Source organism: Gallus gallus, chromosome 1, assembly GCF_016699485.2.
Source record: "Gallus gallus isolate bGalGal1 chromosome 1, bGalGal1.mat.broiler.GRCg7b, whole genome shotgun sequence".
Classification (NCBI taxonomy): domain Eukaryota; kingdom Metazoa; phylum Chordata; class Aves; order Galliformes; family Phasianidae; genus Gallus; species Gallus gallus.
The window spans coordinates 110,292,708-110,309,590 of record NC_052532.1 but is presented as its reverse complement, the minus strand read 5'-3'; the positions used below and the strand labels follow the sequence as shown (position 1 = coordinate 110,309,590).

The window sequence follows — 16,883 nt, the reverse complement described above, 5'->3', positions numbered from 1 at the left end:
CACAGTGCGGGGCAGCCTGTCTGTGCCCCGGATACCACCTGTGGAGCACTCTGCCACCCCAACCGCCCTAGAAGGAATGTCCAGAAGGGCCCATACCGTACTGGGATGTCAGCCGCAGCACTCCTACCTGCTTTTGAAACTGGGGCAGCTTCCTATCGAGTTGCTCAGGAAAAACAAATAAATAATAAAAAAGCCTCACCAAGATTACCAGTTGTTTAACTTGTATTTATGAGATAGAAGACCACAGAATGTGTGAGCAAAGCAAAGAAAAACATTCCAATGACTTGATGGAATCAGGAGGAGATGAAACAGCTCTTGATAATACTTATCACTGCAGTGGAGGGGCAGACTGCCCTGCCTTTCCTGCCCTAAATGAAGTGGAACTGACAGGATTAAACCTCCTCCCTAGCTGCAGAGAGTGCTGCCTCTGCCTCTGCTAGAGGTGCAATTGTATTCTTCTAACTTGTTGCAGCTGAAAAGATGAGCAGGATTAAAATGGCTATTTTCCAAATTTAATTTCAACCACTTCCTTTTATTGTACTCTTTGCATACAAAAAAATAAAGAGAGCAAGTATGCCCAAATTTAATTTCTACTAACATGTGTACTCAGTTCGCTCAGTCTCTATTTGAACAAATGGATCAGATAACTGAAATGAGTCCTGGCTTGCTTAGAAATGCACCAACTGCAGGACAGCCACAAGGAAGAACTGCTTGAAGAACCTCTCCTTGCATGCATCTCTACCTACAAAGAAAGTGGGTATTTTCATAAGCACTTTCTGCTCAGGACATGAGAATGGAAAAACGGTGTTTTAAGTTCAACGGGTGAAATAAGCCCAGGCAGCTCCACTATTTGGGCTGAATTATCACTGAACCGCGGTGACATCATTATTTCCATAGCACAAATTTGCTGCAATCATGAGACACTACAGGATTCTTGTTTCCCACCAATTCAAAGGCTGGCTGTGCATGTATGAACCTTACTTTTATTTCAGGAAGACCAACAGTCTTAAGGTTTAGCCAGCTTAGGATGGTTTCAACTACAGCATGTCATTCAGAACAGCTTATAGGTGTTTATCTGGCAGTGCTCTCCTGTGCACGTGCAACACCATTTGGCACCTTTCAGTCTGCAGTTTGGCACTTTGACTTCCATATAAACAGTACTGAAAGTTTTGTTCACAGAATTATAGAGCCAATAAGACTGGAAGAGAAAACGAAGATCATCTAGTCCAACCACTGACCTATCACCACCAAGCCCACTAACCATAGAATCATAAAATCACCAAGGTTGGAAAAGACCTCCAAGATCATCCAGTCCAACCATCCGCCTGTCACCAATAGTTCTCACTAAACCATGTCCCTCAGTACAACATCTACATGCTTCCTGAACACCTCCAGGGTCGGTGACTCCACCACCTCCCTGGGCAGCCCATTCCAGCACCTGACCACTCTTTTGGAGAAGTATTTCCTAATGTCCAACCTGAATCTCTCCTGGCACAACTTGAGGCCATACCCTCCAGTCCCTCAGTGCCATACTGTTCAATTCCAGTTGCCTGAACCAAAAAGGAATTGTATTTGAGTAAGCCTTACTGCAGCAGCACAAAACTAAACTGCACCTACATGTGCATGTTTTAAGGCACCAGCTTCCCCATTAAAGGGCGCCAGCGGTCCCACACCTCTCCTCCATGCTGACAACTATTAGTGTGGGCTATATGGGGTCTGTCTTTCTTTGCAGCACTGCGGAATTCAGCCTCTCAAATAGTGCCTCCCTAGAAGAAATGAGCAGGCAGGTTCTGCTATAGAGAAAGAGATGTAAAAATCAGCCCAAGGCAAGGGGGGCTCGTGTTCTCAGCAGCCTTTGGCATGGCAGGGCACAGCAGGAAGGGATGTTTCCGGCTCTTACACAGGGAGAGGAAGAAAAGCAATGCTGCAATTTAACAGAAAGAAATATATATGGAAAAAAAAGCGGGTCAAAACACCAGCACACAGCATGACATCTGATGCTGAAATGTCTGAGCTAGAGCACTGTCTGCATTCCGTGTGCTGTAAGACACGAATAGGGACTATAAGCAGTGTTCCATATTCCTCATGGCTCCGGACAGGCAGTCGCACACAACTCTGTCAGAAATGGCTGCCAAACACCTCCTGCCAGACTTACTCCTCTTAGCAACTTGTAGGTCTCCCCCTGTTTGTGGGCGACTATCCCTTTGCCACTCCAGTGGAAGCCCAGCAATTCCTGTTCCCAGTAAGGGAGATGCGAGGTGCTAACCCCTGCTCGCTCCCTGCTTTCCTCTTCCTTCTCTCATGCTGTACTCTCCCTTTTGTTACACGTTCCAGCAGCTTCCTGGGTCTGTGAAAGAGCCCTGCTGCGTGCCACAGCGGATTTATGCCATTCAACCACAGTGCCCAGCGCTACAGGCACTGCCTGCCCATCTGGTATTCAGCTGGTACATCAACCCCAAACGCTGAACAATGCTGTCAAGTTTCCAGCTTGCACTGGCTCTGAGAGTTAAAGCAGGCAGGGAGAAGCTCTGGGACAACTTAGCACACTCCAGCAGGTCTCATGGTTCCGCTTCAGGTCCCTGACAGACGGCCAAATATTTTCCATCCTGCTAACGGCTCTCTGCAATTTCCCAGCTTCAAGTGCAGCACATGACATGCAACAGTGGAGTGTTAAAGTTAACACTGTAGATGGTTAAAATTGCAGCACCATGATGCAATACCTGCCAAGCAGTACTGAGCTGTGATTTCTCCCCCAGTCTTGTTGCTGAACACTCACCTTCTTTTCCCAGTCAAGCTCCCTCCTAAGTGAGATCCCAGAAGGGGCTTCTGGGGCATCTTCTGAAACACTTCTCATCTCATTACACCCTGTACACGAGGCAGCAGATACTCGTGAGAGCCAACAGCTAGATGGAGCTTCCTGCATAGATCGGCAGCAGCTCACATATCTGACCACTGCTCTCCTGATAAGCAAAACTGCCACCACCATCACAAAACATTCCAGCAGTTCTGAATGCTTGCCATGAAAAACAAGCCAGCAAGCCTCTAAAACCCACTGTATCTGCACGTTTCTGACTTGCTCCCAGTTACACCATAGGAAATCCTTTTCTTTATGCCAACTTACAGCTGTAGGATGCTGTAGATGTAGAGCAGTCCCCACAGGCACCTTGGATTGCCCACTTGCTTGCAAGGCTCACATTTCCTGCTGCTGCTGGGTGAACCTGCCCAAGCTGTGGCTTTCTAGTTTGTGCACAGTGCCACGGCGATGGGGCTTCAAGGTTTCAGGGTGTCAGCTGGTCAAAGCAGGAGATGGATAGAGTGAGACAACAACTGTCCATATAAACCTGCTCTAACAGCCCCTTAGCACCTCCTCCTCAGGCACTGGTGTGGCCTCACCTCAAACACTGGGTGCAGTTTTGAGTACCATGGTGCAAAAAGGCCATCAAGCTATTAGAGAGCGTCCAAAGGAGGGCTACAGGGATGAGGAAGGGTCTGAGGGCAAGGTGTGTGAGGAGCAGGGTTTTAAATTCACTTGGCTGAATTTAATGACATACATTTAAATGACATACATTTAACATGCAGAGGTTGTTTCAGCAACTTCCAGGAGAGCAATTGCAGGCCTCATAGAATTTCATCTCAGCCCTGGAGTTATGCTTGTATTTGGAAGGAAATGGTCCATACGTAATTAGCATTGTAATCAGGGACAGAGCTTGAACTCAGGAGAGTGCAGACTCGACAATTAACAAGTAATGTTGTAAGGCAAGGCTGGCCATAACAAATGTTCTTATTAAGTCAGCACGTGATTTATTCTGTCACAGTGCAGTTAACATGCCCATGTGAATGCTACAGAGTATCTGTGATAAAACTCCCGTTCTGACAGAAGCAAGAATCCTTCTTTTTTCAGGCAATGCGGCCAGAATATCAAATCTCTTCCCTCTCCACAAAAGTAATTTCTTCCATTTGATTTTTTTCCTGCACAGTCAAGGCGCAGATGATCAAACAAAGTGATAGGAAAGTTAGAATTCATCTTACATATACTCTTTTCCAACAGGACTGACAAAAAGTAGCAGTTCTTTCCAACTCCTAAGTGGCTTGGAACTGATCCTTGCTTAACATTTAACTTCACAAATGTTAAAGGAAATGCGTATATAAAGGATTTTTGTTCCCTGCACTCACTGTTATGGTGCCATAAATACCTCAAATAGCGGGCAGCACTGTTGGGCTGACCAGCAGCAGTGGTGCTGAAGCACAGCACTTGTACCCTTGTCAGCTCCAGCCTCCTCGCTGCAGACTCCAGCTCTGCTTCATGAGAAGGTGGGCAAAAGCAGCACCACATACATCCAACATATTGTGAGACAGAAATAAAACTCGGGCTTTTAGCCTGATTTCTAAAATAATTAAGCACACTCCAGTTGCTGAAAATGATGAAAGAGGACAGAGACCAAAACTTACTAAGTATACATATTACAAGCGTTTAATTAACCACAGAAATAATTCAGGCTGCAAGTTGCCTCTGCAAGCTCTTTTCAGTACAACTGAAAACCTGCATTTCTATTATTTTGAAGAGCTCAGGACTTTTGCCCCATGTAACTGGAGGTCAAGTCAAGATTTAAGCACCAGGAAATGACATTCTGCTTTTAGCAGCTCTATTATTTTCAGAATTTCCTATGGAAAAATAATGCTGATACCTACATTTTCCCCGCAAACGCAATCACTTTCAATTCCTTTTGTGAAAAAAAAGACTTTTTGCCTTAATTACTTCTGGTTTTGATAGAGCTAGCAGGTGTAAAGAGACCATTTTCTTCATTTTGACTCGTTCATTCTAAGTTGAAAACCCAACTGGGAGTTGAAAATGCAAAGAGTCTCCCACAGTCTGAATAAAAAACAGTCGGGAGAAAATGAGGTCTCAATTTTAAATGAGGAGAGACTTTCCATGGTCCTTAAGACTTCATTTTTGTTGTTTCAGTAGAGTTTTGCTCTTCAAGTGAATGCGTTCTAGCTGGGGCTATTCTTTTTCTTAGCAGAAAAACTGCAGTCCAGAGTGGATTTTCAACATAATCCAATATCACTCCAAAGCCTCTCATTCTTTCTGAAGTTATAAAGCTGAATAGTTTGTCTTTACAAATGCATTCTTATGAATGCAAAAGAATATAGCACAGTAATTACAATTGGCATAATAAAATCAGGATTTGATGTCTCTGTGCCAATAATAGCCCCTTTTAAGCACTGAATGAATGTTATGGGGAAAATGCTGACAAGTATTTAAAGAACAACACACTTTACGTTTGTCCCTCCCTTGACTCCTGCCATACTTTCTAATTTACATTAATCTCATCTTTCACTTTGTATCAAGGCTCTCTTTAGGTCCCATAATCTGAAGTTCAAACAAGTTGAAGACAGTTCATCTGCTTTTCAACAAGCAGGTTAAAAATAAAACTATTTCAGTGAGAAACTTTAGTTTTTCTCCATTTCAGAACAGGAATTTTCAGACAGATTTGCTTAGAGCACCCTTTCCAAAAGTACCTGCTGTGATTTATACTGCCAGCATGTGGCTGGAGCACTGATGATCAGCTAGTTGGTTGAAATGGCAAATAACAGAGTAGTTAGCTACAGCACATGATTTCTTAAAATGTTTTAGATTTTTTTTTTCCATAGAACTATGGTCCTCACAGACCAAGGATTTATGGAACTATAAGTGAAATACTGTATAAAAATGCATCATTTGGATAAATGGTCTGTTTTTAGATCTGCGCGTTGTCTCCTCCACGTCAAAAATACATGGCTCCCAGCTGCCCTTTGAAATCGGTCCCAACATGGGTGGATGTTTTCCAATGTGAGCCATACAACTGCAAAACAGAAAACCCGGTATGTGCTATTGCTGAGGTCAGCAGCCAATTCAGTCCGAGAACTGCAAATGGAGGGAACAAACCTTCAAAACTGCAGTTTCCCTGGATTCCTTCAGAGCCAAAGCAGGGAGGATTCCCAAGCATTATTCTTGAGCCTTCTGCCACAAGTGCAGCTCAGGTTGTTAAGAACGGGAAAAGAGCACTCTTGAAATGCAGACGAGCCTAGAGCTGAGAGCAGGGAAGACTGAAGAGGAATAAAGGCACAGAGCAGGACAGAGGAGCAGAACCCCCATCCATCAGACCACGCTCCCCTCTGTGATTTGTACATTTGAATTTGCAATATGAACACTTCTTCTGTCCATCAATTTTCACCTCCAAGCAAATATATTCAGCACGTTATTTCCCTCCCCTCACTACATCTAGTTATTTATATGTCAGAAGAAATCCTCATCACTTTATTTTTTTTTTCCCTATTTGCTGAATCTGTGGAGTAAGATGACAAGTTGGCATTCTGACATCAGTCTGATTGCTACTATCACGTCACAGAGGCATCACTAATGTCACCACTGCAACACTTTGATTTAATCAGGCAGGAGTTACTTAATAATTGGCAGGGAAAAAAAAAATCTATATTTGTCTACTCATTTCCTAACTGCGGGCACAGGAAGGAAGCCACATCCACTCACGTGCACATTTCACACTGTGGCAGCTCTGTCCATGCATCAGCTTCCTTTGGCTACACTTGCTCCCCATGGACTAGCAAAGCAATCAGTGGTCAATCAAAAACTTTCTCAGACACATCAAGAGGATAGTAAGCCTAAAATGTCCCTATCTATCTTTTCTCATCTTCTCACCATGCCAACTTTTATTTTCAGGAGTGCAGCTTCTAATACAGGCCTCCTGAGAAAAACAAAAGGTTTCATTTTTAATTCTCCCCTTGTCATAGCAATGCATGTACTAAGTAGGAAAACAGTCAATTTAGTGAAGTGCATTTGATGCTATTCCTGAACACAAGAGACAAAATAGTACCTTAATGCTTTGTGAGTCTTATTTTTAAAGTAAGTTCCCAAGAACTCAAGTTCCCATCAATTTTCTGTCACTACAAGTCATTTTCTGTTTCCAGCTAAAATTTTTTTGAACACGGGTTATTATCTTTTGAGAACATTTTTTTCCTGGCATTTCTTTTCATACTGCCATTTCTATTTAGTTCTCTCTGTAAAGATTCTTCCTCTGTGTTAATACACTCTTGATATGTACACTGATGGCATTTTTGTCTTCTTTCTTATTCCCATATATACAGCTAACTAGTCTCCTCAATCTTGCCCTGTGTGACAGCTCCTGTGAGCACCTGACGATCTCTGCTACACAACTCAAAAATTATTTTCAATTTCTAGCTTATTGGACTGTACTAAGATTAACAGAATATGTGCATGATAGTGACATGGGGGAAATGATCCTGGAACAGATACAGATGAACGTGCACATCAGACCACGGGATGAGCGGGAGAAGGAGAAAGACTCCAGCTGCTGACAGCATCTTCTCCCTGATGGATTCCTAATGCAGGATGCGAGCAGGTCTTCATATAGAGAAGGCCAAACTGTGGACACCCACCCAATACCTGGTTCTTTCCTTTCCAGACAAAAAGACTGCCAGTAACAAAAACCCATGGGTGGCTTCCAGGTATTTTTCAGTTTTAAGAACACCAAGCTTCAGTTGTTTGTTTTACATTTTGAATGTATCTCTCCTGAGAAGAAGCCTCCTGAATATCTACCTATTGCTCACTTTTGGATGTTAATAAGAAAGCTTATCAGTTGACGAAATTTTGGGAATTGTTGTTAGTCTTAGTATGGAGTCATCTTGGGATTTAATGGTACAATGTACAACCACTAACACAGCTTCTCTTGCCCTATCACCCTCTGGCTGACTGCACACCTGGGCAGTAGCAGAACAGAGGCAGTCAGCAACAAACTGCTCCACCACGGCACAGCCGCACTGGGTGCATATAGGCCCAAACACAAATATGGGGGATCAAAAACTTCCCACCACTGACATCCCTTCACATCCCCAGAACTTTATCTGAAAGGTGCAAACAGACAAGTGTATTCCTTGCCAACATTTCCCTTCTCATTTTTCAGACATGACTGATGACACTGATTTGAACTACTACTAACAGCTTTAACAATATGCAAACAGTGCTTCAGCACTATACATCATAGAGTATACCCTGAGTTGGAAGCAGCCCATAAGGACCACAGAGTCCAGAGTCCAACTCCTGGCTCCACACAGGACCACCCAAAATCAAACCCTATGTCTGAAAGTGCTGTCCAGAAGCTCCTTGAATTCCGGCACTGGGGGCCGTGCCCACAGCCCTGGGCAGCCCTTTCCATGCCCACCGCCCTGTGGTGCAGCCCCTGTCCCTAACCCCCAGCTGCCCCTCCCCTGACACAGCTCCATGCCGTTCCCTCGGGCCCTGTCGCTGTCACACAGAGCAGAGCTCAGCGCTGCCCCTCCGCTCCCTGTGAGGAGCTGCAGCCGCCATCAGGCCTCCCCTCAGCTCCTCTGCTCTGTGCTGAGCGCACTGAGGGGCCTCAGCTGCTCCTCACACACCTTGCCCTCAGAGCCTTCCCCATCTTGGTAGCCCTCTTTTGGATGCTCTCTAAGAGTTCCATGTTCCCCTTGTATTTTATCTGATTTATTTTACCTCCTTAAGGTGTTAGAATTGCTATGTTTAAAATGTTATTAAAAATAAATATAATGAATGCTTGTAAAATTATAAGCCTTCTGTTACATTCCAATAGAGAAAAAAAGGATGTTAAGACCTCATATTTGACCATGGGAAACCATTCTTAGATCTCTTCCCTCCTTGAAATGTCATCAAGTGCATTCTACAGGAAGGCAGGCAACACACTTTGAGCAATAATGATTAAGTCCAAGCTGCCTGAGTTTTCACCACTTCCCAGGTGGTTTTCACAGCCTGCAGTGAGCTTTATGTTGCCATGGCTACACTTAGAAGTATTTCACCCCTCCTTTATAACTAATCATTTCACAGTTTCAGTACACCATACCCAATCAGCCACACATTCATTTTTAACTCTACCAGCTCTGAAATCTAATGTTTGATTTAAAGCAAGTTCCATTTTCTTTCTTAAGGCAGACGTAAGTTAATTATTACTTAGAGCATTTCTTTCATTACTGTTAATCTCTTCATTAGCATTAAGAAGATGGGTCTCTCTCATTGTATCTTCCGAACTTCAGCATTAAGTCGCATGTCACAGTTTGACATGATTTGTTTGCAAAGGACACCCACAGCTACTGCTGGGGACCAAATGCCTGGGGACCTGTACTGCTGCATATCCCAAGTGAAATGGAAACAGTGCCAGCCTCTCCATAATAGAGGTCTGTTGCAGAGCAGCCAATGCAATGGGCACGATCAGCAAAGTCCCTGAGGTCAATTTGGTTTGTGTTCAAGAGTAAGAACAGGCTGTGCACTGTAGTCAACTGCTTTTGCACTCTTTCCTCCAGCCTTTAATATCTCGTGTTTTTCCTTAGCTCCAAAAAATATGTCAGGATCATCATTTTGTTCATGTGTAATGATTGCTCTCGTTGCAGAGAAGAGCTAGAGTAACTGGCCATTAATCATTAGAAAGCAACCTGCCAAAGAAAGGAATTTAACAAGTAGTTCCAATAGCATGGTTCCCTACAAATTTGTATTTTAATGCTGACTGTCACTTTTACAATCTCATATATGTGTAGATATATGGATATCAGAGAACATACAAATTTATGCTGTAACATTTCTCTAGGGCAAGACTCTTAGCACCTTCCTCCCCTCCCTGGTCACCTTCATGAATCTCACTGGAATCCACATTTTGGAGACGTCTTGCTCTGCCTCCACTTTCCAGCCAAGCATGTCTGGAGAGTTCTCAGTGGCTTCAAAAAAGATGGACAGAGATAAACACATTAAAACTTACACTGTTAGGCTGTGCTATTTTCACAGCAAAGCAGGCTGAAAATCTGCCAAGTTCAACCCCTTCAAGTCATGAAATTTAAATGCACAGCAATGCTGCGTTAGACTGGATGAACTCTTCAGCGCACATGGGAGGAATCACAAAATTCTCTGGATAATGAGTTTTTAGATATTCAAGATTTCCATGTTCGCAGATCCATGAACAGCAGCCAGAAACAACCCCCTGAAATCTACATTAAGAATAATTGTCAAAGAATCATAAAATCACCTTGGTTGCTAAAGATCTTCCAGATGATCGAGTCCAACTGTCAACCTGAACTACCGAGTCTCATCACTGAGCCACATCCCACAAAAACCTTAAACTTCTCTGTAAACTCATTATTTGTTTGAATAGTCTACATTCTTAAAATAGAGTGCCTTGGTGCTATGTGTGTGTTAGGAAGACACTAGCAGTTTAATCTCCAAGCACTCATCTCATAGACAATTATCAAGTCAATGGAGGACACCTATCTTCTCAGTACTTTATAGCTTAAGCTGCCTAAATAAAGCAGCAGAGCATACAGTGGTTTAATACAAATGCAGAGATATTTAAAGCACAGCAGCCTGTAGATTATGGGCACATTATCCACAAATAACAGAAGTTATAGAAATATATAATGTTGCACTTTGTGTATCACGATAGTCTACAGATGCACCCAAAAAAATGAGCTTCCATACCACGCTTTCTTCCTCTGCCTCCTTTAATGATAGAAGGCATGTCCTGGGAGGAGAGGCTGAAAATGGCTGAAAACACTTGGGTTGTCTAGACTGGAGAAGAAGCAGCCAAGAGATGCCCTCATTCCTCTCTGCAACTTCCTATGGAAGGGAAGAGGTAAGTGCTAGGCTACTACTTCCCAGTCCCTTCCAACTGAACAATTCTATTCTCTCTCATCACTTTATGCTAGAAGTATGACAAAGAACTTGCCAGGCAAATCTTAATTCTTCTCCCCACTATTCTGTTTTGAGAAAAATGCCAAGTTCTCAGCAATGTCACTAGCTTCACAAGACCTGTAAGCTGCAACTGCTTTGGACCTGGGTGCTCTGCTCCATCTCCACATGCAGAGCAAAGGCAGAGAGGTCTGGGGGATAGCAGTATTTCACCCCACCCCACACTACCAATCTGTTGGTAGGGCAGTGCAGGCCTAAGTGCTGAAGTCCTCGATGTCCATGGAACCAATCCCGTTTTGAGTCCTTACAAGAGCTGATGAGGTAGACTAGTATTTACACATGTGAATAATATACTTCGTATAGATGAGACTTCTGTAATTAAAATCTCCATCCTAAAAGTTCACTACACTGAAAATGGCACTCTCTCCTTTTCAGCCAGGCAGGAAAGACTTAGGGCTTAGAAGAGAAGCAGGGCTTCTTTTGCTGTGCTGCTCCCCTAACAGCTTGCCAACTGGTGCACAAACAGTGTGAGCAAATCTGTCTATTCCATTTTGGCTATTTAATTCCCCCAGAAGTCAATCTTTCTTTAAAAAAATATTTTAATAGGCACTCACTATACAGTCCTCCACTGAGCTATTCTCTTCTGAAAAACACAAATCAAATACCAACTTGACAGAAGCAGAACTTCAAGTTCATATTCGATTAGTGTAACATTTACATTGCAGTAATTCCCAGTGTTCACCATCCCGAGGTCCGGTTGCACCAGACTCTACACTGACACAGGAAGTGCCTCTCCCCGTGGTGTGTAAATCTTTGTTCTAACGAGTAAAAGCAGAAATCTCCAGATTATTCCTCCTAAGACACCAGACTGATGGCAACAACAACGACAACAACAAATCAATATACAATGTAAATATTCAATCCAAACATACAATAATGGCAAATACTAATAAAACCTGACTGAACCTGAAAACAATATGAGAGATCATGTGCTAAGCTACTGTTTCAAATACCTGAGATCAAGAGAGCAAGCCATCAATATCAATAAAGCAAATAAAACAAATGGCCAATGAAATTAGATAGCTCATTAAAACACCTCAAATATATGTAGGTTCCTCCAAAAGTAATGCCTCCTATTTATTTCCAAGTAAACTACAACAGATACAAAGAGTACAATAACACTATTTGAAAGAGCAAACTCTCAGCTACACAGTGCTATTTTTCAACATAGCCACCACCACTAGCAATGTATTTTCACCAGCAGTGAACAAGAGCCCTCATGCTGCACTTGTAAAAAACTGCACCAGCAGAGGTGACCCACTGTTTCACAGTGGCTATGGCAGTGTCATTGCTAGGAAAATGTTGCCTATGCAGTCCATCTTTTATTGGCCTGGACAGATGGAAGGCAGAAGGTGCAAAATCTAAACTAGGGTGTGGGTATGGCAGCCAAGACTGGCAAGGTGCTCCATGGGCTTCAGTCTGCTTTGAGATGTTGCAAGAGAAAGCTTGTCTTCTTCTCTGGCTGACTTTGGAAGTTTGAGCCTTCCGCTCAGTCAGCATTGTGATGTAGCAAAGTTCATGGTTTGTCTGGGTTCCAAGACATACAGAAGGATCATCCCTTTCCAATCCCAAAAGACAGTGCATATTACTTCACACACTGAAGGCTGTCTTGAACATTTTCTTCAGTGGGGAATTAACGTTGCCACTCCATGGACTGCCATTTTGGCTCTAGCTCATAGCAATGACTCTACATCTCATCACTGGTAATGATGTGATCCAGGAAACTGTCATCCTTGGCCTCAAATAGGCTCCATAGGTCCTGACAAACTTACATATGGTGTTATTTCTGTTCCTGTGTGAGCATTCAGGGGACACACGTGAAGCACACTTCACAATATTCCAGCATTGCCACCATCACTTCCGACATTGAAACTGACATTCAGCTCCATACACAGCTCCTTGGTCACAATCTGCTCATTGAGCCACTCTTCATTTCATGGTGTGACAGCTGTGCACAGTGGTAATGAACGTGACTAGTCTTTCTGACACTGACACCACTACCAAAACGCACCACTCGCTACCTCATTGTGCTCACATCCACTGTTTGGTCTCCATCAACATTCAGCAAGCGTCAATGAATGTCAGTGGGTGCCATTTTTTTCCACAAGGAGGAATTCAGTGACGCACCTTTGCTTCATATGCACTTCCATGTCAGATGTCACTGTGTCAGACTGCCCCTCTGCTGCCATCAGTCACATGGCAACAAAATGCAATGGAATACTGGCACACCACCACCATCTTTCTCTGACGTCGTGGGCCAAAGTCATGAAATAGGAGGCATTGCTTTTGGAGCAGTCCTTGTATAGGGCTCCCCTCTTTCAAGTTTCCTCAAAAAAAGAAAGCTAAACTACTGAAATACAGGATACAACATTAACCAAAACTTGTGATCTGAATTATTTTGCTCTTTACTCAGAAAAATGCATTAAGGAAATCAAGACATTAACCAGCAAAATAAGTCCAGCCGTTTTGACACTACTGAAGTTACAAGGCAGGACCAGAAACATAATAAATATCAATGAGTTGAATTATATTAAGTTCTAATACAAAATATACTAACAAATCCAACTAAATACGTATTAGTATTTCACGTTCCTCTGCTGGCTGAAAGCTGGAGCTTTGAGGGCACATCCAGCAGCAGCTGCCATAATAAAATAAAGGAAAAGGCATTTGCTTCAATTCACAGCTTGGAATGGTTCAATTAAAAAAGAAAAAACATAAACCAAAAAATTAGAGTTGATGATTATGAGTTTATTTTGCATTTTAAGTGATTACAAGCACACATAGAATGATAAATCCATTACTTATGTGCTAAGCAATTTGTTGATTGGTAAAGAATGACAATTCTTTTATGGTCTCATGTGAGAAGACTTTAACCAAATAAATTCCCTGAGGAAGTAATGACTGAGCAAAGATGAAAAACTGATGCCTCGTGTACTTACAATATTTGCGAACTCTAATTTTGGACTGTAGGTTATACAACTTGTATATAAAAGGACTCTTGCATTATATTTTGTGAGGTGTTCACACCAGTATCAGAACAAGCATCAGGCAGACAGCAAGGGAGACAGATCCAGGTAAAGGAACAGATCCCCTCTGCATCCTCAGAGGAATTCCTTGAGAGTTTGAACTACACTCAGAAGGTGAACAAAATGGCTCCTATCCAGCGAGCTAATAAGGGTGCTCCAATCCAGGAGAAGCAAAAGATCACAGATGGAATTACAGAAAAATCGGGTTAATCTCTCAATATGCAAAGTCGATTCCCTGCTGAACTGGTGATCTCTGATCCTAATCACTCCAGCTCTGTCTGAGGATATTGTAAGAGAATTGCAGCAGCCAAAGTAAACAACAAACAGAAAGTCTTTCTAGGTATTTCCTACAGAGCAGACGTGTTAAAAATTTGTAATAGAAAAGGTTTATCCAAGTCAGTTAACGGTAAGAAACAATAAATGAAGCAGCAACAAATTAAAGAGCTAAACAAACTAAATCCAACAAAGCCGAGGAAGCACTGAAGTATTCTTGTTAAGGTCTCATCCATAACAAACGAGGAAGCAGCTCTCATCAAACCTTTTTCACAAACAAACGAATGACGTCATTAATTTTCTCTTGAACCTTAAGGTTGTTGAGGAGGAGGATCTGATCTAATACCAGTTAATTCCCACTGTGTGCAAAATTGTAATCTGCCCTGCAAACCAGATCTGACCTGGATTCAAGTCAAGAATTTGTGAGTTAACAAAGGAGGAAAAAAAATGTTACATGACAGATGCATACGCTCTGACTACGTATGCCATGCACACAATTCTGTATTGTTATCAGTACAAAAGCATAACTGATATAATATACTCCAGCACTAAGGCAAGACACGGAGAATTTCACATACACACCTACTATAGAAACATTTTTGGTTAAAAAAAAGAAGCAAAACCAAGAAACTATGGCTGTTAACACCTTTACACTCTTCGTTCACTTATTTTTAACATTAGAACTGTGACAGCACTTATATAGGTCCCGTTTTCTTGAATATTTTGAAGACTGGAGAGGCCAGTAACCATGAATGTTTTAATCTGAGCTGCTACGCTGTACGGCTGCAAGCTTACATATCTGCAGCAATTCACTGTAAAGCTGAAATATAAATAAACTCATCAATGTTAGAAGTGAGTGCGTACACAGACAGAGGACTGTAGGCTTGTAAACAGCACAGGCGTAACTGCCTGGAGGAAATACTTGGCAAAAACAAAGGCAAGAAGATCACCCCACAGATTTTAATTTATTTGTCTCTTCATTGCTTAATAAAGCAAACAAACAAAAGAACCCACACAATGCTCTGGAGAACTGTCTTCTGCAAATTCACATCCCTCGGAAAGCCTTCCAATTGTAGCCATATTAATTACAAATCCAGCAGGCTTTATTTTACAGCTGAAGTGGCATGTAATTTTTCCACTAAAACTAGTCAACAGATTGCACTCAGGCTTCAAAAAGTTGTTATTTACTCCAGACATAGCTCGACAAACTTCCAAGATTTCTTTTGGCTGGAAGTCTTAGGCATATGTAGAAACATCCAGAAATGAAGTCAGCCCAGAAATCTAGGGCAGCTCCGTGCTACTTGCTCTTCCCTTTCCCAAAGCCCAAACAGACACCTTGCTGAGGGCTCCAGTGTGCAGGAAAAGCCAGGTATGCTCAGCCTCCATCCCTGTGCCCCATCTGCCCTGCCCCAGCTAGGGCTGCTTGCCCCCAGCTTGCAGCAACCCACCTGCCTGAGATTTCTTTTGGGGTGCTGAAAACATGGGTGTCACAAATAACATGACAAAAACACACACCCTGACAGTGAGCCTCTAACAGCCTGATTTCCAAGTTCCATACCAAGAGACACAACTACACAAACCAAGAGCATGAAAATTAGATAGAAATTTAAAAGCTCTCACAGTGAAGAGGAAATTGCAGTTTTAACAAATGTTTCCTATGGCATCGATAACCACTGTGCTCTCAGTGGAATAATAGTATACAGCAACCTTGAACAATAGCTACAAAACAGTCCCACTGCACCTAAATGGGCACTGTCATGGGTGGGCAAAGAATGAAGGATGCAAACTACAGCAAGCAACAAATTATTAAGTAGATCAGCCTCTAAGAGCATTTCAAAAGGACCACCACCCTTCAGCTCACTCAAGAAAGCATTTTGAAGAAGCTATCACCATAGACACAGCACGAAAATTCAACTTACCAGTACAAGTAGTAGGCTAAAGCCAGCGCAATGAGTGTAGCACAGACTCCTGCTAGCAAGCATGCACCCGACTGGCCTACCAACATCTTCCCAATCTGATATTGATTAATAAAACAAAAAAAGGAGTAGAAAAAAATGCACGGGCAAAAATGGGCGATGCGAGTCCTTGCTGGGAAAGCAAATCAGTCTTGACATGGAGGAGGGATTATGATGACAAAAGCACATCGAGGTAAATCTGGAAGCACTGCAGCTACTAAAACTGCTGGCTCAGCAACAGGAAAAAAATCTGGGTGTCCTCTTCTTCGCTTGGCTTCCTAAAGCACCGCACTAAATGAGCCCCTCTTACCTCCAAGAATGAGCACGTGATGGGGGCATAAGTGGAGTCCTATTTGAAATAGGTAATACTTCTCAATAAATATTACTGTCAGGTGGTGTTGCTCACAAACCAGGCTTTTGTTCTAATCCAATAATCTTCTTACAGCAAATTACCAGGCTACAATCAACTGGATTCGCTCATGTGGCGAGGTATGTATGCCCAGCACTGCTGTTTGACACAATTTGTGTTAGGCTGGGTTTTTTTTAAGAGCTGAGAAAAGACAAACCCAGACGGTAAGCAACAGGAGGCTCTCACCCCACCACGACCTGTCTCTCTTCCACACAAGGAGCCAACACAAGGTTTGAGAGAGCAGGGCTGTAGAGAAATGGTTTGGTCTGCACCCAGGTATAGCATTTCCAAGGCTGAAGAACTATTTGCCTCAGCACTGCAAAGAAGGGAGGTCTTAACACGAATAAAGGGGCTTTGCAGCCAGCTGGGTGTTTTTTGCAGAGGTGAATTTGGGACTGCACTGCCTTTACCCTTTCCCTGCA

The 16,883-nt window shown here is 42.8% G+C and overlaps 1 protein-coding gene across 6 annotated transcripts in view; it reads right to left on the bottom strand.

Annotated features, from left to right (window-relative positions):
- AGPAT3 (1-acylglycerol-3-phosphate O-acyltransferase 3) overlaps window positions 1-16,883 on the bottom strand; it is a 137,732-nt gene that overhangs the window by 26,920 nt on the left and 93,929 nt on the right. The window contains exon 1 of one of the 6 annotated variants that reach the window (XM_046905996.1): window positions 3,122-6,255. The exons of 4 other annotated variants lie outside the window; for them this stretch is intronic. The gene's annotated coding sequence lies outside the window, so the exon portion shown is untranslated. Of the gene's footprint in view, window positions 1-2,776; window positions 2,879-3,121; window positions 6,256-16,883 lie in introns of those variants that run through there. One more of the 6 variants, XM_046905993.1, reaches the window with a different exon arrangement.